The 27,303-nt window shown below is 32.0% G+C and overlaps 1 pseudogene; it reads right to left on the bottom strand.

The window, feature by feature from the left end:
• Nucleotides 1–27,303, bottom strand: part of LOC113197017 (large ribosomal subunit protein uL16-like) — a 154,326-nt pseudogene that overhangs the window by 56,318 nt on the left and 70,705 nt on the right.

Below are 27,303 nucleotides of genomic sequence, written 5' to 3'. Positions count from 1 at the left end.
CTCCTTTTTGACTTTTCTGGAGCATCACCATGGACCTCCATCTCAGGGAACTAGTGCCTACAGTTCTATTTAGACAGGCGTATTCCCCTTCTGCAAGGTAAACCTCACATTAATCTACATAATTTCTGTCAGTTGATTTACAAAATTAATGACTAAGGAGAGTATCACAAAGGTCTCTAGAGTTTCTGTAAATCTAAAGAAAGATCCAGCAACCAACAAGGGAGTCTCTTCTTCAAGCAGTACTTGAAAAACAAGGAGGGGAATCAAATTTGCATAAGGGCAAACTGAGGGAAAAGTGAAGGATAACTCCAAAGGAGCTACTCTCTTATAAACTGATAAACTTTAGAATTTTTACATGGTAAAAAATGCTAAATGTATTTGTATCTGTTTATACAATCAAAAATGCTGTTATGAGAAAGCATGTATTTCCAAAAATGACATACGGATGTAAGTCTACAGAATGTTGGTTCACAATTGATAAGGATTAATGTTTGGTAGCTAAAACAAAAAATAAGAAGGGAAAAATTCTGTGAGGAAAGTAGAACATTTTATCAAAAAGTTGTAAGTATGAGTATGCATTTTTGATAAAGAAGGTTAAAGAGTAATTTTTAATTGAGTATCTTGTGTGTTCAAAATGAGAAAGAAAATAAATTTTTCAAAGAAAATAAATTTTGTCCTAAATTTGAATGTGTGTGTGTGTGCACACTCTTGCATAAACTGAAGACTCAGGCAGCTTATAGAAAGCTTGAACTAGTTATAAAAGGTTTATAGGACAAAGAATATAGTTGAATGGTGGAGTGCTTGCCTAGCATGTGCAAGGCCTCAGATTCAATATGCAGTCTCTCTCTCTCTCTCTCTCTCTCTCTCTCTCACACACACACACACACACACACACACCAATGTTGTATACAAGGTGTGTTGGATGATAAATCTTATGAAAGAAATTTTATTTGTGATCAAGTTGGCTAAAATGAAAGAGAATTTATAGGTTATTATTTTAAAAATAAGTTTTCATAGCAAAGTACACTAATACTATACTGAAATTTAGTCCCTTCTGTAAAAATAACAAAGCTTTCGTAAAACAATAATTAATAATAATCTGTTTTTCATAGGAAATACAAAATATAGCAACTCTATTAGGAAATAAGTATTCTGTGTTTTATTAATATATTTTAAGCTTTTCACTATTTTTATAGGTCCTAAATAAAACAAACCTACTAAATATCGAAAGAGCTCTGTGTTTTTTTAATATTGTATAGTTTCTATATTTACTTTTAAAATCTTTTATTGTTACTTTGATGAAATTATGGCCATGCTAGATGTCTTAGAACTTTTGATAATTTTAACAAATTTATAATAATCAAATATTAAAAGTAAAACTTTTCAACTTAAAACTTTGACCCTGGAAAGTTAAAAATATATACATTTGCATTAGTGCATTAATTTTGTATTTCTGTAGGGACAAGTGCATGAAGTACCACATACATTGGCATACATTAAGGGCCCATGTCTGAGTGGCAAACCACTCCCTAGTGCTAGGCATGTGAGCAGCAAATTATTACCCATAGGTACCCCCCTGGGTGAGAGGCTGTGTGTCACAGTCCCTGCACTTGCTCCACCACCAGCTCCTTGATTGGTGGCTGCAAGGACAGTTGGCCAGATATCGCATTGGTGGCTACCTGTAATCTGCTTAGCTACTGCCTGAGTACATATACATGGTAACTGCACAATAAAATCAGACCTGCTTCCTGCTTGGTCTCTGGAGGTCTTGATTAGCGACTCCATAGCACACTCTCCTCTACCCTGTTCCATGGACCTCCTTGCTAGAGAGCATACACATGTCCCAAATTGTGTTAGGTATGAAGTAATCTGACATATCTTGGCATATGTAATCAGTGATAATCCTATGTTAAAATTATTGTAGACTACAGAAATAACCAAATTTCTTTATCATTTGTGAATGGTCCTCAGATCTTTTACCATATTTTAAGTCCTGTCTGGTGGGTGTGTGGGAGACTCCTCACTCAAGTTAAATTTCCATCTCCAGAGAACAGAAAACATCACATAATCCCTTACCCCTCCACCTTCTCTCCGAAGAGCACCAAGCCCAAGAGCCCACCTCCTCTCCGAAGAGTGCCAAGCCAAAGAAGTCCAAATTCAAAGATTTTCTCCACCTATCCCTGCAGGACACAGTATTAGCTCACAGGTACTGAATCACCCTGCCAATCAGCACAGGCCACCCACATAGTTGCCTACTCAACTCTTCTCAAGCCAAAGCTTGCAAGCTCACACACTCTGCCCTCTTCCTCTTCTTTCTCTCCTCTCTCTGCTCTCTTCCTTCCTGCCCTCCCCCTCTCCTCTCTCTGCTCTATGCCTCTCCTTTTCTTCCCCTTCCAGAAGTCCCCCAATAAAATCTCTTGGTTGAATCTCCATCTGGGGTGAGTCTCTGGCCTTTCACTGACCACAGTTAAGTTGCTTTATTTTGATGTCTTTCTGGAAGATCTTTAGAAACAACTACAAGCATACAGTGTTTATTTTCAGGAAGGCTTTTGGAAGGGTGGACAGAGCTCTGACAAACACAAGTTTCTAATAATTTGAACCATATAATGATTTCCAGAGTTCTAATGAAGAAACTGATGGGTCTATGACACCGCTGACTATAAAACCAGACAGAACAAGAATTAATCATGGGAAATTTTTTTATATCTGAATCATACAAAACAAAGATTGCCTATACTTTTCTTTGTAATATTAGTAGAGAAAATGCCTTTACCTTAAAAATGTGATTTTATGTTGACAAAAAATATTTTGAAAAATTTTTGATATATTTCAATCTATCACTTTGATGTGGCTAATCCTGATTTCAAAAAACTCAATTTCAAGTCAAAAAACTAGGGTTTTACTTTTAAGGCATAGCATTTATATATCACATGACAGGATAAATGATTAAATCTCACTGAAGAATTATCTGTGAAAAAAAACAAAGTTGAAATACATTTTTTTTTCTGGCACATTCCCATTTAGCTCCTGTTATGTAAGCATTATTTTTTATATCTACCTTCTACTTTCCAAATTTGGTAAATTATGTAGCCTGTCCTGTTCTTTCTGTTTCAGGGATTTTGTATCTCTGTGCTAACCTAGAAATATTATTTTTGACATAACAGCATTGGTATTTCAGTGTTATAATTGCTATCTACACCTACAAGGACAGCCAATATGCTAATTAAAAAAAAAAACTTCAAAAATGACCTTTAAATGCATTCCATCGTGTGGAAACTTAATTCTTCAAATATTATGTGTGTGGTACATCATTGTAAGTCATATGAAATTTGTATAGAGTTTATAACCTTTTGTCACTTTTCTATAAAAATTCACTTATACCCGTGAAAGGACCTCCATGTAGGTCATCTGGCATTAATAAGCATACACTATGCACACCACCTAGGTAACAGAACCAGCAAACTCATACATAGAATTAAATTGAGAGTTTTGTACCTTTCTGGTTGTTTCTTCTTATATGTCTGAATTTAAAAACACAATGTAAATACATTTTGTTTACTAACAAGGCAATACATATCAGAATATTTTATCTAAATGTCTTAATTTCATACACAATATTTTAATATATTTCTCAGAATCTGTCTGAAATTGCTAATTAAATGAAAAATTTTAAAATGGAAAGTGGAAGGTCAAAATCAATATCATGGTAGAATAGATTTTCTTTCTTAAACTTTGTCTCCTGATGAAGCACTTTTTTGTTTTTTAATGTATTTATTGATGTTTACACTTTTTATGTCTCACTGAATTCAATGTTTAAAATATCACCTTTACTAATAGAAAGTTATGCTGACGTAGATATGTGCAGAAAATTCCTGGTTATATATACTTCAAAACAATGAATATCATTATCAGTTTCTTATAACTAAATTTGAGGACCAAGATTTGGTTTACAGATAAATTTTAATAATACATATTACAGTAGCTATGTTAGATGTCAAATATATCTATTAGTTTTATATTTTGTTTGAATTTCTTTGATGTAAAACTTGCGTATTTGTAAGACATTATAAATCTGGCAATTTTCAACTTTTTAGTCAGCCATTAGCAGGTGTGTTTGTCTTTGAATATTTGGTTTGCCCTCATTGATCACAGTATTTCAGTGTTTCTAAGCAGTGGATGCTATAGAAAAGAATAGTTAATATTTACTTTGGTCAAACCAAGCAACTGTTTGCTGAATCTTGGTTGTCCATTCCTAACATGGAGGCATCAAATTATATTCTACTAAATGCTTCATGTTGAAGAGGTTTGTAAGAATCTCAGGGACATTCCCAAATATGAGAGCTACAAAGGAGTTGTTTATAATCATTATTAATTATATCTTTATTTTAAAATTTTGTTTATCCATTGATTTATTTAAAAATACAGAAATTCTTATAGATTTTCTTCAAATATTACCCAGTTTCTGAGGAAAAAAAATAAAATTATCTACAAATTCCTTGAGATTTATTATCTACAAGAACACTGAGCTGACTGAATAATCTATGGGATGAACATCATCTCTCTTAATCCATTCAGTACTTCCAAGGATGGAAATGTGATTTACATCATATTTGATAGAAATATGGTGAAAAAACTAAAGAGAACAGAAAAAGAAATGAGACACAAAAGAAATGAAACTGAAATAATATCTGATGTCACATAGCTAGTAAGTTGGATCATAAGAACCCAAAATCTTCAACAGAATTACAATATGTGAGAAAGGGTAAATGAAGATCTTTTTTAAAGAATATTTTAATATACATTAAAACATTAAGTAAATAACTTCCCAATTTGACTTTGATATGGCATTTATATAAAAATATTACGTAGGATGCTTTATAGTTACTGAGTCTGAGTTATCATAAGCTTTTAGATAGTTAATTCAATGAATATGCTTGTCGTACCAATATTAAAGGCAAAATTATTTAAAGAATATGAAACTTCTTTAAAAATGATGAGAATAAAAGGAATTGCTTTAACAGTGTAGTGTGTTCTAACTTCCCCATGATGCGTTGAATCAGGGGATCATTTTTAGCAAGTCAGTTTTATCAGTGGTTGAATAAACACTGAAATTGCTCAGAGTCTTAAATCTACTCAAATTCATATCTTTACTGTTACTATAGTTAACGTTTATCCTAGCCTCATATTCATGCACACTAAAATAAACATAGTGATGATAATGATGTGGATGATGATTATGGTAGTAGTAGTAGTAGTAGTAGTAGTAGTAGTAGTAAAAGCTATTATATTTCTGTGATAATTTACCTTTTTAAATATTAAATTCACAGACAACCCCACACCCATAAAACTAAATTTTCCATTAGGAAAGACGCACTACACTTCTACAAATGCATGGCCTTAGGTTTATTACATAATAACTTTATATGTTTCTCTTTAAGTCAAACTACTAACTCTGATTCTATAAACCTACCATGGAGACAGAGTAGTGAACTCTTGAAAGAATTAATCTGTATTCATTGCTATGTCTATGCCCATAATGCCCCAGAAAAATATGCTGCCTGTTCCATTTATACATCTTACCCATCTTCTAAATTCATGTAAGTCACCTCTTCAGGAAAGCCTTTATTGAAATTGTGATATTTCTTTTATGGCATTATATTGTTTAACATTCTTATGTTCTTGAAAATGGTGTCTGTGTATTATACTTCTTTAAAACACTCAGTATCTGCTAGAGTCTTGCATGTATAATAGGTATTCATAAGTATATAAAACACGGACAGCTACTCACATAATGACAATTCTAATATAGCCCATAAATGCTAGAAGCAATGACAGAAATTTGTTCTGAAACACTAATTACATTGCTTTTTCAAAAACTGCATGTTTATTCTCTAAAAATGAATAAATAGTGCTCTTCAATTATTTGAGATTCTTGGATTGCATAAATCTCATGTCCCACAACCACAATTGTTTAGATTTAAATCTGCCTTTTTCAATCATCTATCTTCATGAAATCAAATATTTTCAATTGCAGAACCTAGAGTATGTAATGTAGGACTAATGTTTCCAGAAAGAAATTCTGATAAAAATATTCACAACTATTTATACTTCTTTAGCCGATGTTGATTACTTGCTTGAACTGCTTTCTGACCTTCTTGATTAGAGTCAAGGATTGTTTTCAGATGAGGTAATTGACTCTAATCTATGCAATAGCTTAGAATTGGATAGTTGAACAATGTTTTTAATAAAAAATAGTAAAACTATAATTGTCTGACTTTTCCATATATACTAGTATCACAAGAAGAGCTTTCAGAAATTGTTTTTATTATTTAGTAATTTTCTAGAAATTCAGAGGCCTCTGGGCCTGAAAATTCCTTTCTGCATTTAAGCATACATCATTTTCCTTTGAGGAAACTTTGAATGCTATTTTATTGTTAGGGTTCCAGAAATACATAGAGACTCCTTGGAAGCAAGGTGTACCTGAATGATCAAAATGAAGAAAATCAGATGATAGCACAGACTTGGTTGTTTAAATTTTGTATTGAAATGCTCCAGGAGCCAGGCAGAGCATAGCAACAAAAATTTGAAGAGGTGATAATGAGAAAAGAAGGGGAGTATATGCATCTGCAAAGTCTGTCCACAAGTGGCAAGTACCCGAAGAGGGGTGGGATATAGGTACTTATGGTATATATATTGTGTACAGAGACTCCGTCATGTTCCTTAAATAATTAACAACCTTGTGGCTACTTTGATACTGGATTTGAAATAAAAGCAGCAATTCCAGAGAGGATGAGTAACTAAGTCAGCATCCCACCTGTTTTAAATAAGAGATGGTATTTAAACAAGGTTGGTGTGACTTCAAACCATGGCCTTTAATCCCACCTTAACACCTAGATCCTCATCATATGAATGTTAGGACATGATTTCCTTTTCTAGAAGTGATATAGGCAAGATAAAGGAAGTTATTCAATGACTAAACTTGTTATTACAATTAAATCCTTCACTGAAATACATGTCCAAGGAAATCCAATTCTTTTAAATTTTGGTGCCTTTTGTTTTGTTCATTTATGAAACTTTGTGTAGTTGTTTGCACTTAACTAAACCCTAATACTCCCTCATACAGCCCAATGAAGCTCTCTTACAAATTTCACATGCTATAAAGAAGATTTTCCCAATATCTGCTGAGCTAAAGCATGATAAATGATATAGTGTTATATAGTTGGAAATCCAACTATATAACACCCCTCCTGTGAAAGAACACCACATGCAGGTCCAACCTTTTCCTTGATATCCAAGAGACTTACTATAAACACTTTCCACAGAAACAATGTTGCATGTTATACTAAATCCAAGTAAATTTACATTTGGTGCTTAAGCATTGGCTTCAATTATTTGAGGGAGATCTCCCATTGTCTGCTCCAATATGGCATTTAATAAACATCAACTGGATGGCTAAAGTTAGTCATTACAGCCTTTTTTCTTGGTTCCTAAATCTGTTCCTAAGAGTCAGATTATCTGCCATTTTGTGCAGAAATAATTTTTAGGAAAATACTGTGAGGACTGATAAAAGCAATGATTTGGTGATTAAATCAATTTTGTGTTGAAATATTTCTGCATCATCAAATGAGTCAGCCATGGTACTTAACAAATATGGAGAACATCAGTTTGAATGTGTGTATCTTTAGTGGGTGTATTTTTCTGTACATCTTGAAATATGGAGTAGGAAATAGGCTCTGACTTAATGTTTAATGTTTTTTTAAATTTATTTTATTTTTTGTAACCTTTTCAGCATCTCTTAAAAAATTTGTTAACTAAGAACTAAAATGAGGGAAGAGGGAAACATCTAAAATTTTTAAGAAGACATATTTACTTATTATAGTGAAATACTGGTATAAAGTACCATACTTAGTCAAATGAAACTCTGCATGTTCAAAAAATGTGAATAATTTATTTGAAATTTTAAATATGAACAAAAGAAAATGAGTCTGGAATGAAACACAAAAACCATCCTTTCCTACATTGTTTAAGCACTTCTTTTTAATTATATCCAGAATATCTATAAAAAGGGAAATAATTTTACCTGATTAAAAGTCTAAAGAGATTCTAAATGTTGATAGTGGGATTTTTTAAAAAAGAAATATGACAAATCATGTAACAAGAAATTCATGATTTTGTTAACTAAGAATATATTAAGAAATGCTAGCCAGAACAGGATGAAAACAAAAAAATTCATGACTCTTCCTTTTTTAAAAAAAAAAAATAGAGAATTAGAAGGCAAATACAAAAGTGAGATGTAAGGAAATGACTTTGAAAATCCATTCTATATAATGCAAAAACAATTTGAGGCACAATCACCAATCTGGAGTTACTCTGGGTTAAAAACTCATCCTTTTCTAAGAGGTATTTGATGTACCATGTCACAAATAACTCCTTTCTGCAGGTCAGTGTCTGGCATGGAATGATAGGGGCCAAGTATATGCACTTTTCTGAGGAGATAGACAGGACCAAGCTGTATCTTTATGGCTTTAGGAATAAATAATTGACTACAAGACAATGTTCATGTTAGCCCATATAATCTTTCAAGAATAAAAAATATACTAAGCATAGTTTTCCCAAACACACTGGAGCATATTAGCTGTCAGATACTTAATGTGTAGTCTGAAAATAAAGGCAATTAAAGGTCTGTTCCAGAATTTCCAGGGGTAATAAAAACAGTAAAGTCTGCAATTGCCATAATTTATTGTTTCCCTTTACAGTTAATAAATATGAAATATTTCGTCTAATATTTTCTTTAGTGCATGTAAATATTTTCTTACCATTTTCAAAACAGGAACAATGAGGCCCAAAGGGACTATGACTTGCTCAGAACCACCTACGATGTTATAGTCGTGGCCAGAACTTATACCCTGATCTTGCTCCAGTTCCCACGACCAGACCACTCTGAATATTTCTGTGGCAGTAGTGGAGGAACAACGTTTATGTGAAAATTTTAAGATTTTCAAAACCTCCAGTGTTTTCAGACTTTCTAAATCTCTTTCTCCAAAATAATATTACGGAACAGAATAATTGCAGTTTTCTATTGTTTCTGAAACAAATGACTGCAACACAAATTTATTGTCCTGTAGTCCTATAGGTCAGAAGTTTGACATGGGTCACACAAGTCTAACATCAAGTTACTGACCAGCTTATCCACATCATTCTAAGCACTCAGCATGAATCAATTTAATCTCATGCCATAAAATAAGAGGTTCATATCATCACAAAGTTCACTTCAAAAAATGAAGAGGTAAAATAATTTATTTAAGCTAGAATAATAACAATTATCAGTAATCATTTGAAAGAATGAATAGGTGATGCTCTGATTTTCTGAATTTATGAAATAGGTTATAAAAGAAAGAAATCTGCTTCATAGTTGAGAAAAGAGAACTTCAGGAGTGAAAATGATATTTCCCTAACCTAGAATAAAGAGAATAGTAGGCTGAAGCTCTGTAACTAGAGACAGGAAGAAATAAACTGAAATGTCAAAAAACGGATCCCACAGCGGATCTTGCTACCTGCAGCCAGACATCTTGGATAAAGAACACCTGCCCTCTTTATTTTCATTCTAATCACCCATTCTGTTATCACCACCTCCCACTAATAGATTCTCCACTATTGCAATGAAATTCCCACTTGACTACCTGAAAACTTTCTATGTTCATGAAAGTTCTTAATATCTGAACTCTATCAATGGTCACTCCATGCCTTGTATAATATTTGCTTGACCAATTATATTTCCCCCATTGCATGCACCAGGGGCCTGCAATGTTATCTATCCCTAAGCAATTGCCACTATGCCCTCCTCCAGCCCACACCACTGATGGGGATATAAGCACTGATTGTGTCATAAATTGGGGTGGATTTTGATTCTGCACTCCTTCCCCTTGCACAGATACATTTCTAGAAACACTATTTTTGTGTGTGATTAAAAAAAAAGCAATTAATTTTGGTGAATGCAAATTAAATAAATGTGGAACTGTTTTCTCAAAGATAACTATTAAAATATTTAAAAGGGAAGGCTCATTACAATTTTCTTTTACCTACCCATAATATATTTTAGATAATTTTGTATGACCAAAATGCCAACACATTGGACAACTATGAATTCAAGTTGTCATTTCTTATAATGACCACAACACAAAACCAACCAACACACACACACACACACACACACACACACACACACAAAGCTCCTTGTCAAACACTTTCTAAAATTCAAGGCATATGACTAATGTGGCAACACAATCCTTTGGTCTACCTGTTAATAGTATTGAATGCAAAATTAATGATGTTAAAATGCTTGATGTAATTTCTCTAAGTGAATTTATAGTGACATCTCAAGAATACTATGGTCTTTCCTAAATACTAAAATTTTCAAAAACAAACCTATAAGAATTTATCGCATGCTCATAGTTTAGTTTTTTATTTTGCAATTTCTTTCTTAAAAAGTGATGGGTATTTACTCATCGGCCTCAGAACAATTGTCTCGTTTTTCATGGTTTCTCAAAGATATATAACCAGTGTTTCTATGGAAACAATGAAAAACTTTTTCAATATTGTGGAATGAGATTCATTTGAGTCTAAAATCATAAAGAAATTATAAATGCCTATGCCCTCCTCTAATATTTATCACTTAATTAAGTGATAGTTCCTGTTATTTAGAAGGATAAAAAAAATGAAGCAGAAGAGAGTCTTTCAATATTCTCAGACAAAATAATTTGGACTCCAGAGCCAGATATCCATGCTCTAAATGCTATTTCTGATGTTGACATGGCTCAAATGTCCCCTCCAAATCCCATGTTGAAATGGAATTTCCTCTGTAAAAGTTTTAAGAAGTGGAACCTTTTAGAGGTGACCAGGTCTTCAGGGCTTCTACCCTCATGAACAGTTAATGTCCTTATTTTAGAAGTGAATTAGTCATCTCAAGAGTGGGCTTGTTTTAAGGGCTGTTCTCTCTTGCTGTATCTCATCTCATGTGTACTCACTTTCCTTTCACCCTGTTTTAATGTAGCAAGAAGACCAGATGCCAGTGTCATGCTCTTGGACTTTCCCACATTCAGAACTGTGTGCCAAATAAACTTCATTGTTTATAATGTACACAGTTTGTGGTATTTTGTTATAGCAACAACAAATAAACTAAAACAGATACCAATAATTGTGTGACTTTGAACAAGTTACTTAAACTCCTATATCTTAATTCTTGCCTCTATGAACAATAGAAAAATAATAAAACATATGTCAGGGGATGGTTGTTAGAATTGAGGAATGCAATGCCTCATATAAAGCATGTTTCATGTTAACATTATAAACTTTACCCCAAGTCATTTTATATTTAATATTTACTCAAGCATTATTTTCAGACCATTTTAATATATTTTTATATGTGTATGTGTGTCTTTGTGTTTTATGTTCCCACACAAATAATAGATACCATTATTAAAAATTTGGAATAATTCTAGATTACCAAGGACTTTCCAATACTTTGTGGCATATTATTTGGACATATGCCTTAACATTGCCCTGATTAAGTTTCCCTTTTATTCATCATCATGTTAATTATAACATGTCATCAAATGCATCTGATAATATTGCTCCTTATATTCAATGAAATAATTCTATACAGAACTCAATGACTTCTAAATAATGATCTAAATAAGATCTATGGATTAACATCAGCGAGCATATTTTTTTCAGCATAAGTAAATTTTTCTCTTTACCTGAACTTGCTTTTGATTAAGAGTAAAGCTTTAGGTATAATTGTTTTATCGCTTAAAAGAATTGTGTTGTGCATACTTTTCTAAGCTAAGATTTTTGTAAATGCCATGCTTCTTTTTAAAGAATCTTGATATTTTCTACCCTCAGCTAAAAGTGTGAAAATATCATAAAAACAGAAAAAAATTAGTAGCAATACAGAATAACATGAAAGGATGATTTCACTGAATTCATTTTGATAAATTCCATGAGTCTAGAAAGTACCATAGATAGGATTGATGGAGGAACAACTGCAGAGAAAATTTTCTTCTAAAATACCCATAAAAGACAATTGCTGTAAAGGTAATAGGATTCCAGAAATGGCCCAACTCACATCCAACAAATGCAAGGCACAAAATGGGGACATGAGGTCGTTCATTATGAAAGACAAGAACTATTATGTATAATGTATGTTGAACCCTCCCCCCGCACGCACATTATAAACTACAATGTCTGTAAGACCTACAAGATATAGTTTGACAAAGTCAAGAATCATAAAACACAGAAAGCTGGGCTGGAGAGGCCCTTCCAGTTTCAAGAATTATGGTGAATAACTGCTAGAAAAAGCATTCTTCACAATCTAACAATGCAGCAAAATTATCCTCGAAAACTTAAAGAGCCTTTGTAGAATATGAGGGCTGGAGACAAAGGCAGAACATTTCTTTGAGGAATTCACAAAAACATTTATGAAGGAAAAAAAAAAGGAACCATCTGGTTTTATTCTACTCTAAAATTATTAGGGCTGTTCTCTGAAATGGAGAAATCTCCGAGCTTCCCAGACACATCTCTAAGAATAGGAATGCAAGGCAGTGTCCTCAAGTACAGTTCCTGTGTAGACCTCAAAGGAGTTGTCTACAAAGAATTATTACAATTCAGTTTAGTGAAGACTTTATACATACTACTCTGCACTGCTCAATGTCACCAATAACCTCCATAACACCAAATCTAATATTCAGTTATTCTGCCTCTCAGCAGCATTTGAATAAATTAATCATAAACATGGCCTACTGTTGGGAACATTGCTTTTGTTTGACTTCTGAGATATTAAACCCTCCTGCTTTTCTTACTACCATACTGCTCCCTTTGATTTATTTATTTTTTGCTTCTGCATCTATTGACATTTGTTAGGTGAGTCATTACACCTCAAGAATAAATACCAGGTAAATGCATGATAATAACATCTAGATTCATGACCCGCTGGGATGGTCCCACTCAATTCCACACTCTACAGAAGGGGGCCAGGGTACCGCACAACTCTGTATGCAGGTCTGTTAGGCACAACACATCCATGACATGCAAAGCCAAATTATGGTTGTTTCCCAGGAATGTGGTCACACCTGCCTGTGGGTTTCATTTTAGTAAACAGTCCTGCATTTAACATGAATTGCTTAAGCAAAAAAAAAAAAAAAAAAAAAAAAAACAACTTAGAATTCTCACTGCTTTCTCTCTCATGCTTCTCATGTAGTCAATTAGAAAGTTCTGCTATCTCTTTCGCATCTGAAAAAACTGCCTCTGCTCACTAATCCACTGTCATTATTTCATGATCTAATGCTTGGATTTTTGTTATTTCAACCTATCTCTTGCTTCTCTAGTGTTTTCTACTTCACAATAAATGAATAGATCTTTTGAAAACACAAATCAGATCACATCATTCCCTGCCACACTTTATATAAAATTCAAAGTGCAGCCACAGCATACAGAATACCAAGTAGTACAGTTCCTGGCAATCTTTCTGGGCTCACTTCTCACTGTTTTCCTTCTCACACTTTGTGCCTCAACCTAAATAGCCTTCTTGGTTATCTTCAAACTTGCCTGCCCTGTTATCAAGGCGACTCATGCTGAGTGATTAAGTGGTTTGCTTCTTCCACCCACTGAGGTCTGAGATATAACATCACGTCCTTGAAAAGAAACTCAGTGAACACCCTTTCAATAAACTCATACTTCTTTCTCTGTTGCCAATCAATTCAGTCATGGCCCTTTTGATGTCTGAAATCATATTGTTTTCATATTTTGAATTTTTTTTACTGACTTTGATTTTATTTTCATTACTTCTAGAAAATAAACTTGAGAAAGGAAGCAATCTTGCCAGATTTCTTTTTTCATTTGTGTGGCAGTAGTTCTTAGAAGAGTACCTGTCAAATAATATGAAGGCTGAGACGTAGCCCATAGTAGAACATGAAAATATAGGTTTTATCCCCCAGTAGTGCAGGAAGTAAAACTGCCTAATACATGTGTGCTAAATGAAAAGACAGGATTGTTAATCTCTTGCAAAATATTCAATGTCTTATTTTCCTAACATTTATCTTCCTTGAGAATATATTTTAGAATTCTATAGACTTCCTTTTATAAGTAAATTTAAGGATAACTTAAACTTGACAAAATTTCTATAATTATCTGATTGGAATTTACATTAAAACTGCACAATGACTTTTCTTTTTCATGAACATTTTTTGTGTAAAGATTTAAATTATTTTCTATAAGACTATATATATATATATATACATATATATATATATAAATGCACATATCCTTATTTACATACACTTAAGTTTTTGTTTATTTTGTATATTTATATGTATCTTAACAAATAATAATGTTATTGAATTTCAAATTTATTTTTTCCTGTTTTCATTTTTTTAAATGTTTTTAATTTTTTTGGTTTTTTTATTCTTTTTCAGTACACATGACAGAAGAATGTATATCAATATCATATGTACATGGAGTACAACTTCCCATTCTTGTGATTGTATATGATGTGGAGTTTGATCATGTATTCATATAAGAACACAGGAAAGTGATGTTTGATTCATTCTACTGTCTTTCTTATTCCCATCCCTCTCTCTTTCCCTCATTCCACTCTGTCCAATTCAGTGAACCTCCACTCACCCCAACCTCCACTTATTGTGAACCAGCACCTACATATCAGAGAGAACATTTGAACTTTTTGGGGAAGGGGAATTGGTTTATTTAATTTAGCATAATATTCTCTAGTTCCATGCATTTACTAGCAAATGCCATAATGTCATTCTTCTTTATGACTAAGTAATATTCCATTGTTGCATATGTATCCTATTTTCTTTACCCATTCATCTGTTGAAGGGCACATAGATTGGTTCCACAGCTTAGCTATTGTGAATTGAGCTGCTATAAACATGGATGTGGCAATATCACTGTAGTATGCTAATTTTAAGTCCTTTGGGTATAGACCAAGGAGTGGGATAACTGGGTCAAATGGTGGTTCCATTCCAGTTTTCTGAGGAATTTTCATACTGCTTTTCATAGTGGTTGCACCAATTTGCAGTCCAACCAGCAATGTGTGAGTGTGCCTCTTTCCCCACATCCTTTCCAACATTTATTATTGCTTATATTCTTGATAATTGCCAATCTGACAGGAGTGAGAGGAAATCTCAGTGTAGTTTTGATTTGCATTTCTCTAATTGCTAGTGACATTGGACATTTTTTTCATATTTTTTTTATCAATTGTATATATCCTTCTGTGAAGTGTCTGTTCAGGTCATTTGCCCTTGTATTGATTGGGTTATCTGGTTTTTGGTTTTTGTCTTTTGTTTTTGGTGTTAAGCTTTTTAAATTCTGTATATGTCCTGGAGATTACTGCTCTATTTGTAGGCTCTCTCTTCATGTTCTTGATTGTTTCCTTTGCTGTGATGAAGCTTTAAAAATGTTATTAAGAGAATATTGCCATATAATAATCTATACTCATTTAAAATCTACAGTTTGCCAAGTTTAGATACATGTATACAACTGTGAAAATCATCACCACAATTAAGATGATGAACACATCAATTACCTCTAAAGTTTTTTAGTTCTGTTTTTAATTTCAATCCCCACACCACCATAGGCCTTTTCCTGGTTCTGGACAACCACTAACTTGTTCACTGTTACTTGTCATCAATTTGCATTTGTTAAAAATTCATATAAATAGAACTATGCAGTAAATTAACTTTGGTCTGGATTTTTTTACTCAATAATTATTTTGAAATTTATTCTTATGGTTGAGAGTATTGATATTTCATTCTTTTTATAAATGAGTAGTGATACATTATGTGGAAATTCCATATTATTTTGCTCATCCATTTTCTTATTGGTGAAATCAGGATTGAAATCAGGATTGCCTTACAGCAGCACAATTCACAATAGCTAAACTGTGGAACCAACCTAGGTACCCTTCAGTAGATGAACTGATAAAGAAAATGTGGTATATATACACAACGGAATATTACTCAGTATAAAAGAGAATAAAATCATGACATTTGCAGGTAAATTGGATGGAGCTGGAGGATATAATGCTAAGTGAAGTTAGCCAATCCTCAAAAATTAAATGCCAAATGTTCACTCTGATATAAGGAGGCTGATTCATAGTGGGGTTTGGAGGGGGATCATGGGAGAATTAGAGGAACTCTGGATAGGGCAAAGAGGTGGGAGAGTAAAGGGGCATGGGGGTAGAAAAGAAAGATGGAATGAGATGGACATCATTACCCTCAGTACATGTATGAAGACATGAATGATGTGAATATACTTTGTATACAACCAGAGATATTAAAAATTGTTCTCTATATGTGTAATATGAATTGTAATGTATTCTGCTGTCATATATTAAAAAATAGAATAAAAATAAATAAAACAGAAATCAGGGTTGCCAGATTTAGCAAAAAAATAATACAGTACATCTATTAATTTTGCTTTGTCATGTTTTTTTTTTTAAAGAGAGAGTGAGAGAGGAGAGAGGAGGGAGAGAGAGAGAGAGAGAGAGAGAGAGAGAGAGAGAGAGAGAGAGAATTTTTAATATTTATTTTTTAGTTCTCGGCGGACACAACATCTTTTTTGGTATGTGGTGCTGAGGATCGAACCCGGGCCGCACGCATGCCAGGCGAGCGCGCTACCACTTGAGCCACATCCCCAGCCCCCTTTGTCATGTTTTTAATCTTGCATTTTTATTTATTCACATTTACTATTAGAACTTATCTTAAGCAATTCTTGAATTTGTAAACTGTCCATATATTCTTACCATTAAAAACAGGTATTAGTTACCACTCTAAGAAGCAGAACTCAATGCATTCTTGTAAAATTTTAGTTGGCTGAAACTGTCAAATTTATGATACTCAAAGATTAAAACAAACAGAAACCTTTCCCATTCTCTGTCCAATTATTTTCTTGGAAGCTTTTCTCATCATAGATATTCAATCAATGCTTTCTTATTACTTGTTTTAGTTCATTACTCAGATCTCTTCCACTTCATATTTGAAGTGGGTAGTGATAGGAATCATGCATACACAATTTAGGCTTGGTGAATCTCTTGTACAATTTCCATGGTTAAAGAAATACTTTATATATAATTAAGGCTGTAAAATTACTTTTGTTAAATTTTCCTAACTTCCTATAGAAATGAAAATTTTTCTTAAGCTTTATTAAAGTAGAATTAATATATAAAATAATTATGCATATTCTGTGGATGTATTTTGCACATATTTACACACCATATACCCAAAATACCATCACCACATTGAATCTACTGTATATATCCACTACCTCCCCAAAGTTCCTTGTCTTCTTTTTGTATTTTTTGTGGTAAACATGCTTAGAAGACCTATCCTCCTAATATTTTAAAGTGCATATTTCTGTATTATTAATGATAGGTACTTTGTTTTTAGCAGACGTTTAGAACTTATTAATTCATCCTGCATAACTGAAAACTTATCCTATCACGTCCTCATTTATTCCTTCCCTATGCCTCTAGAAACCACAATTCTATTTTGTGCTTTTATAAGCTTGACTATTTAAGATACTTCAGGTAAATGGAATCATGTAGCATTTGTCCTTCTGTGACTGGTCTAATACTCTCAGAAAAATGTCCTCCAGATTCATCCATATTGTCAAAAATAAAAAGCACAGTGAAGATTGAATTTCAGAACTTTCCACCTTTGACTTTCTGAGTCTGGCTTATCTCATTTATCATGATGTTCTCTAGTTTACCAGCAAATGCCATAATTTCTTTCTTCCCTATGACTGAGTAAAACTCCACTGTGTATGCATACCACATTTTCTTTGTCCATTTATTTTTTGATGGGCACCTAAGATGGTTCTGTAACTTGGCCATTATGAGTTACACTGCTATAAACATTGATGTGACTATATCAGAGTAGTATGTGGAATTTAGTTCTTTTGGATAAATACCAAGGAGTAAGATACCTAAATCATATGAAGGTTCTATTCCTAGTTTTTGAGAAATCTCCTTAGTGGGATTAATTTTTAGTTCTACCAAAAATGAATGCACCTTTTCCCCCACAGCCTTATCAGCACTTACTATTTGTATTCTTTTTTTTTTTATTGGTTGCTCAAAACATTACAATGATCTTGACGTATGTATTCTTGATAATTGACATTCTAATTGGGGTGGGAAAAAAATCTCGATGGAATTTGGCTTTGCATTTCCATGTTTGCTATAGATGTTCAACATTTTTTAATAAAAATATTAAACATTTATATTTATTCCTTTGAGAAGAGTCTATTTAGTTCTTATGCCCATTTTTTAATTAAGTTGTTTCTTTGGTGTCAATATTTTTGAATTTTTTATATATTCTGGATATTAATCCTTTCAGGGGGAGCAGGGAGTTAATAATTGAGAAGGAGTTGGTGAAGAGCTTTTCCCATTCTATAGGTTCTTTCTTTGTGCTTTTTCTTTAATGTGCAGAAGCTTTTTAATTTAATGCCATACCACTTATTGATTTTTTATTTTATTCATTGCATTTTTAGGAGTCTTGTTAATGAAATCAGTACCTGACTCAGTATGTTGGGATATTGAGTTTCTTTTCTTCTAGCAGTTGCAAAGTTCCTCATATAATCCCTTTGATACACCTTGATTTGTCTTTTGTGCAAGGTGAAAAATAGTGTGCTAGCTTCATTCTTCTACATACAGATACTGAGTGTTCCTTTTACTGTTTATGTAAAAGGTTACCTTCTATCCAATATGTTTTTTGGACCTTTGTCTATTATCAGATGACTGTATCTATGTGGATTTGTTCTTGTCTTCTGTTCTATTCCATTGGTCTTCATGTCTGTTTTGGTATCAATCCCATGCTGTTTTGTTACTATAGTTCTGTAGTATAATTTGAGATCATAAATTGTGCTGCCTCTTGCATCACTGTTCTTGTTCAGGATTGCTTTGGCTATTATGGGTCTCTTTATTCTTTTAAATGAGTTTTAGGAGTGTTTTACCTTGTTATGTGAAGAATATTGTATTTTGAAGAGGATTCATGGAATTTATGTAACAATTTTACAAGATAGCCATTTTGATAATATTGGCATAGATGAAGGTACCAAAATAAAAACTAAAGTAAAGCACAAACTTTTCAATTGAATAATAAACAGAAAGTTTCTCAAACCTTAGGAATGAGATTAAACTCCAAATACATGAGGAAATTGGAACTCAAAATAGGCAAGATCAAAAAAGATTCTCTCCAAGACATAATTAAATGCCTAATGCACAGAAAAAGGATAGAATTGTAAAAGCTGCTACAGACAAATGGTAGGTCTCATTTAATTGTGGGTCAACAAAGATTTTAACTGACATCTAAATCTAGACCCTAAAGGCTAGGAGGACTCAAAATAATATATATACCAAGTCCTTAAAAAAGAAAAAAAAAAAGAAAAAGAAAATGGGTGCCAACCAATGTAACCATATACAGCAAAATAAAACGAAAACCTTCCATTATAGGCAGAAACAAAAAGAATTTATAACAACTAAGCCTGCATTAAAAATTATGCTCAATGAAATATTTCAGGCAGAATAAATGAAACTACAAATGCGAACCAGTACAGAAATGATTCTCACACAAAGAATAGTCAAGTAAATGAGAATCAAGTCTGAAATAAGCATTGGAAATAAATCAAAATGGCAAGAAATAAAAACCACCTTCTATAATAACACAGAATATTAAATTCTAGACCATCTAATCAAAAGACATAGTTGGATGAATGGATTAAAAAAGATTCAGCCATATGTTGTTTATAAGAGACTCACTTTACAGGTGAAGAGATCCACAGACTAAATTGGAAAGGATTAAAATATAGCATGGCATTGGAGACCCAAAGCAAGCAAGAGTAGCTACTCTCATATCAGTTGAAGTAGACTTTAAGTAAAAATTAATCAGAAGAGCCACCACAGTGGTGCATGCTTATAATCCCATTGACTCAAGAGGCTGAGGAAGGAGGATTATAAATTTAGTGAGGTCCTAAGCAACTCCGTGAAACACTGTCTCAAAGTTTTTTTTTTGTTGTTGTTTATTTTCTTTTTTGTTTTTGTTTTTGTTTTTTTGGTACTGGGGATTGAACCCAGGGCACTCATCCACTGAGCCACACCCCCAGACCTTTTTTTTTTTTTAATTCAGAGAGAGGGTCTTGCTGAATTATTTAGTGCCTTGTTAAATTGTTGAGGCTGTCTTTGAACTCAGGATCCTTCTGCCTCAGCCTCCCAAATTGCTGGGATTACAAGTGTGTGCCACCACACCAGGTTTCCATTTTTTTAAGGAGTTGTGGATATGGTTCAGTGGCTAAGCACTCCTGAATTAAATTTACAGGTACCCAAACATAAAATGAATAAATAAATAAATTTATCAGAAGAGACAAAGAAAATCACTTCATACCAGTTAAAGGTATCATCCAACAACAATATAAAATGATTGTAAATATTTATACCCCAAACATTGGTGCAATAATTACTGGTGCAATAATTTATATTTATATTTATACCCCAATAATTATTGGTGCAATAATTTATATTCTCAATATAAAAAAATCAAATAGAACACAATGCAATAACAGGTGATTTTGACACACCTGTCTCACTGTTCGATAGATCATCTAGACATAAACTAAGTAAAAACTCTTCAGAACTAAAAAATACTATAAATCAAATATATCTAACAGACATCTATAGCATATTTCATCCATTGACAACTTAATTCACTTTCTTTTCTGTGGAGCATTAAAATTTCTCTAAAACAGATCATATCTTAGGCCACAAAACAAGTCTTCGAAAATACAAAAAGTAGAGATAGTTTCTCATATCCTATCAGATCATAATAGAATAGAATCAGAAATCAGCAAGAAGATAAAAGAGAGAAACTAGTTCAACACCTGGAGATTAAATAATATAATTTTGAATGAGGAATAGGTTAGAGAGCAAGTCAGGGGTAAAATTTAAAAAATACTTAGAAAAAAGTGAGAATACAGACACAACATATCAAAATCTCTGGGACAGTGGGGCAGCATGAGGGCAGTTCTAAGAGGAAAGTTTTTAGCACAGAGTTTATATATTAGAAAATTAGGTTCCAAGTAAGTAACCTATCATTACACCTCAGGGCTGTAGAATAAGAAGAAACTAATTCCAAAATCAGTAGAAGACAGAAAATAATGTCATAAATAAAATTAATAAAATTGACAATGCAAAAACAATAAAAAAGGATCATGAGACAAAGATAGACTCTTGGCTAAATTAACTGATAGACCCTTAGCTAAATTAATCAAAAGAAAGGGTCAAATAAATTCAAAATTAGAGATGGAAAAGGAAATATCATCTCAGACAATTCTGCAAAATCTAGAAGATCATTAGAATCTCTTTTGAAAATTTATACTCCCATAATCTAGAAAATGTAGAAGGTATTGACAAATTTTAGACATACATGACCTACTCAAATTAAACTAGGAGGATATAAAAATTTTAAACAAGTCAATACTAAGTAATGAAATTGAAGCAACAATTAAATGCTTTCTAATAAAGAAAAGTCCAAGATCAAATGGATTTTCAGCTGAGTTCTACCAGACCTTTAAAGAAGAATTAATACCAATTCTCTTCAAATTATTCCATGATATAGAAAAGGAGGGAACACTGCCAAATTCATTCTATAAAGTCAGTATCACCCTGATACCAAAACCAGACCCAAACATATCAAAGAAAGGAAACTTCAGACCAATATCCCTGATGAACACAGATGCAAAAATCCTTAATAAACTATTGGAAAACCACCTTCCACACATTAAGAAAATACTACACTATCTTCTCAAGTGTGTTTCATCCCAGGGATACAATGTTGGCTCAACCTACAACAATTAATAAATGCAATTCAACACATAAATAGAGTTAAGGAAAAGAATCACATGGACATCTCAAAAGATGAAGAAAAACATTTGACAAATTCCAGCACCAATTTATGTCAAAATTCTGGAAAACTAGTCAAAGAAGGGACTCACCTCCACATTGTAAAGGCCATATATAACAAATCCAAGTCTAATTGCTTACTGAAAGGAGAAAAACTGAAAGCATTTCATCTAAAATCAGAAACAAGGATGTCCACTCTCACCACTGCTATTCAACATAGACACTGAAATTCTAGGCAGAGCAATTAGGAAAAAGGAGGAAATTGAAATGATATAAATAGGAAAAGAAGAAATCAAATTATCTCTGTAGCTGATAACATGATACTATATTTAGAACACCCCCCCCAAAAAAAAAGAAAATCCATTAGAAGATTTCTAGATCTGATCAACAAATACAGCAAAATAGCAGAATACAAGATCTACACACATAAGTCAATCACTTTCCTACACTCTGAGTTTTTCAGTTTCCTTCATTTATTTCCATACTATTGTGTTGTGAGAAATATTTACATCTTCTATAAACAGATCCTTCATCATAGATAACATGAAAATATATTTTCCCAGTCTATAACATATCTCTCAATTTTCTTACTAGTGATTATTAAAAGAAGAAGTTTTTAATAAAGTCCATATTATCAGTTTGTTTTCTTTCTCTGTATTGGGGTTGAATTATTATCAGTATATTATCAGTATTTTTCCTGTGTATTTTAATTTATTATCATACCTAAGAAATGTTTGATGAACCAAAGATTAATAAGGTTTCCTCCAATATTTCTTTCTGGATGTTACACAGTTTTTAGTCTTTACATTGTATTTAGAAACTATTTTGAATTTATTTTTATACATGGTACAAAAAATATATCAACGTTCATTTTAGTGCATGTAAATATGCAATTTATCTTACCACTATTTTTTTGAAAGGAAATTGTTTCCTTGTTAGATTGCATTTACAAATTTGATGAATATCAGTTGTCTTGACATGTGGGGATTTATTTCTGGATATTTTATTCTTTTTCCTTAATTGTTTATCTATCTTTACACCAATCATACTGTTGCAATGTTACTTTATATTATTTATTTATGTGTATGTTTGCAGTTCTGGGGATCAAATTAAGGACACTGTGGCTATTAGACAAGAGTTCTACCATTGAGCTACATCTCTAGACCTAAATATGTCCTGAGCTCACGTAATGTAAGCCCCCAACTTTACTCATGTTTGCTCAATGTGTTTTTTTTTTATTTCCAGCATTATCGCAGTATACAGTTCATTACATTTCTGTATGAATTTTATCAATTTCTACAAAAAATATGAACTGGTGATCATTTCATAGTTGATTGCTTGTAATCCACAAATTTGCTTGAAAATAATAGACATTTTAACAATATAAATTCTATATAGCCCAAAATAGAGTTTATGTCAGCTATCATTTTTGGTATTGATTCATAATTTAATTCAACTATAATTAGAGAATGTAATTTTTTTCACTTGAAAACTATTAAAATTATTGAGAGTTTTTTAGTTCACTTTTCACAGTCTGCACACATGGATACACACATTAATTTGCATAATGATGTATTTCAAGAAAAAAACATAAGGAATTGAAAACGATAATATAGTGATATAGTGATTATAGTAAAAGAAAACATTTATCAATCCTGTAACTGCTATAAGGCTTTTCATACATTATCCATTTTATTTCTAACAACTTTCACTTTATGGTATTGACAACACAATTCTCATTTTATATATTAGACCATTGAAATGATGTTCTTTCTAAGGCTGCCCTAGCTTTTATATGGCTGAGTATTAAAACTCAGGCAGAAAAAATACAACATCTTTATTACCTTCTAAAAAATACATTTATTATGTTGGAATTAGAGACAAATTTCTTTAAGAGATAAATGCATGATAGGAGAAATGAAAATCCTTTAAAAACTACTCAGGATTCTTATTAATCAGTGGGACTTATATTAAATTAATGAACTTTTACAGACATCAAATTAGTAGAAATTATAAAAGTTAATAATATTCAGTGTTGGATTTCATATGGGAAGAGAAACTCTTAAGTAGAGCTAGCCAGAGCGAAAATCAATGACTGGACCACATCTAGGAAAATTGAAGCATATACAAAAGTATACTTATAATGGCCAAAATAAAGTCAGGGAATTTCTGTCATATTTTGTTCCAGGATAGGAAAAAGAAGAGACAAGTATATGTCCCTCTTTAGAGAAAATAAATAAGTAGCCTATGATTTAATTTTTCAACAACAGTAGACATTCAATGCATAATGCAAAAGTTTAAATATGTAAAATTTATCTCTATTTATCAGTATAAAGATATAAATATATTTTACAAATACATAGTATTAAAATCAGCTTTCTGATTATGTACAATATTATGTATTTCATTAAAAATTAAAGAATAAAAGCAATATTATATATGATTTATGGTGCATTTTAATGATGCAGTTTATGATATTGTGTTAATCAACACTTTGACCATAAAGCAAAATTATGGTAATAAAAAAGAAAGGGCTTGTGTTTTATATTTTAATGGTTGTTCTTTAAGGATAATATTAATTCTTTACCATATGCAGTGGCATATACATGTATTCCCAGTGACTCAGGAGGTTGAGGCAGGAGGATTGCAAATTCAATCTCAGTCTCCATAACTTAGTGAGACCCCATCTCAAAATAAAAAATGGAGAGGGGGTAGAGATGTTGCTCAGTGGTAAAGCACTTCTAGGTTCAACTTACATTACCCACTTCCACCCCTCTAAGAAGAAGAATATTGATTCTGATTTTTAAATTGCACTGTTCTTGTTGCATTCATCTTGCTAGATTAATTATTAAATATTGTCTGTCTTAATATACATTGATAATAGTGCGTTATTTGCATCTATTAAGCTGTTTTACTATTAATTTTCCAATATACATTTTTTGTTCCTGTAACATATACTTTTTCATTGTGCTGTACTTTGAAGAATAAATAATCCCAGGATGCATGATTATAAATGTTCATCTATGAATGAACTGTCAATCTTGACTTCAGATCGTATTAACTTCCAATAATGTTTAACCATTGATAAAATTATTGCATGCGTAGTAGAAATCTTTCATTTCTCTTCTTTTTCCACACAGTCCCATTTCTTCCTTTCTAGAGGTAACTTACAACTGATATTTGGTGTTCAAAACTATGATGCACATTTCATACTTTTACTATAGGTGTTTAGTGTTTAAACAATGACAGTATGGTAAATATTAGGTGAAATAAATAATAATTAATACATACTATATATAATGCCATTTTTATTTTCTTGATAATCTGGCTTTATTTAACTCAAAATTATAATTTTGAAGATAATCATGTTCATACATATAGCCCCAGATTATTAGTTTTAACAGCTAAAAAGATTTTCACAGTATGAATATCCATGATCTATTTCTGCCTTCTGCTCTTAAAGAAGAGAAATCAGAGAGATATTTAACAAATAAAATTTCTTAAAATGCTCAAAACCTCAATTTTGAAGATATATAGGATTTTAACAGAAAAGAATTTGCTGGAGAAAAAAATAATTGTGTACCCAAAAGGCATTTCCTTTAACCTAGGGAACTTCAGCGTCAATGCTCTATATATATTCAAACTACAAATGTTACAAATGGTTATAACAATGACTGTAGTGACCATATTTCTTTCCAGATTTGCCCCTAATTAAAGTTTTAACAAAAGATGTCCTGTGCATTTGAGAAAAATGAAATTCTATGTAAAAGGCAAGTGAAGCTCCAATAATTAGGATTTCTAACACTTTGGGTTTGGCTGAAAGCAGTGTCAAGCAGAGTTTCACCAGAATTGCCTCTTTGGAATAATAGGGCAAGCTTGGAAAATTCAATTCCTGTTTTTTTTCTTTGTTTCTTAATGAAAAGAATGCTATTTCAAAAATACTTTCTCTCATCTTTTGTTCCCATAAGCATTGTTTTACCTGTGACCTTTTGGACTGATATTTTAAAATAATGTTTTCTACTTCTAAAATGTTACCCATTAGAATACAGGAGACTTTCATTTATTTGGCTATATTTGAAGTCAGCTAAATTTGATAACATGTTAAAAATCAGGTAAAGTCAACCACATTTATTTTTAAAATAATTATTTCAACACATCATATGAAGTGATTTTAAAAATCTTCCTATTGAAATATGGGCGTGTGTGTGTGTGTGTGTGTGTGTGTGTGTATGTGTGTAGTATTCATTCTATAGATTAAAATAGGATAATCTACCATATGGATTGATTGATATTCGGTTCATGTTCTTATAATCTTATGTACAATCAATTATAAATTATTTGATTGAATTTTTGCCAATTGTAGATTTTCCTTCCCTGGTAGTATGATGTTTTATAAATTTGTTTATGCTTATTTTATTGAAATAAATCTTATAACATAAGCAACTCTTCCAGAGGAAAAGAGGAGAAATCTAAAACAACTTATAACATTTTTAATTCAAATATTTTGAATTTAAACATTGTTTTTATTTGCTTATTTTTTTTTTTTAAATTTGTCAAGTGAGCTCTATGGAATCAGTCTGAGCGAAGAGGGGATGTTTCATGAAGAAATATTGGATATTTCAATACTCTCTTTCAGGATATTCTCTATTTTACATTTTTAAAAAAGTTGATAATTTTCTTTACCCTTCAATCACTTTATTTTTTCTTACTTCCAAAATTACACTCTTATTCTATTACTCATTCATGTATTTGTCTTGCAATGCTGGAATTTGAACTTGAGGGCTTTGCACATGCTATACAAACACTTTACCACTGAACTGTAGCTCCAGCCCTTTTTGTTTTATTTTGAGACATGGTCTAACAAGTTGCTATGTCTGATCTCATGGTCCTCCTGCCTCACCCTCCTGTGCTGGGATTATAGGCAAACACCACTCATAACGATTGCAGTAACTAAGAAAATACTAAATTTACTTAGTTTTCTTGAAAAATTGGTGGTATTTTATTTTTGTCTTTTTTTTCCATACTGCTGCTATTATTTTATTTTCTCAGAGACAAGGGATTGATTACTTCAACAATGAAAAAAATAATAATAATCATGTTTCTTTTTTTTCAATTTCAGAACTTAATCTAGAATATTTTTCCATTTCAGAATTTCAAAAACTACAATTTTTCATTTTATTTTTTTTATTTTAAATTTTAATAGCAGCAAGTATTGTCTTATTGATCACAGATCATTAAGAAAGAGGTTTTGGTTTGGTTTGGTTTAGTCTGCTTTGCTTTTTAACCAGAAAATATTGACACATCACTGGAAACTAGAGAATATATATATTATTCCTTCT

This window comes from Urocitellus parryii, chromosome 11, assembly GCF_045843805.1.
Source record: "Urocitellus parryii isolate mUroPar1 chromosome 11, mUroPar1.hap1, whole genome shotgun sequence".
Lineage (NCBI taxonomy): Eukaryota > Metazoa > Chordata > Mammalia > Rodentia > Sciuridae > Urocitellus > Urocitellus parryii.
This window is presented reverse-complemented; position numbering and strand designations above follow the sequence as displayed.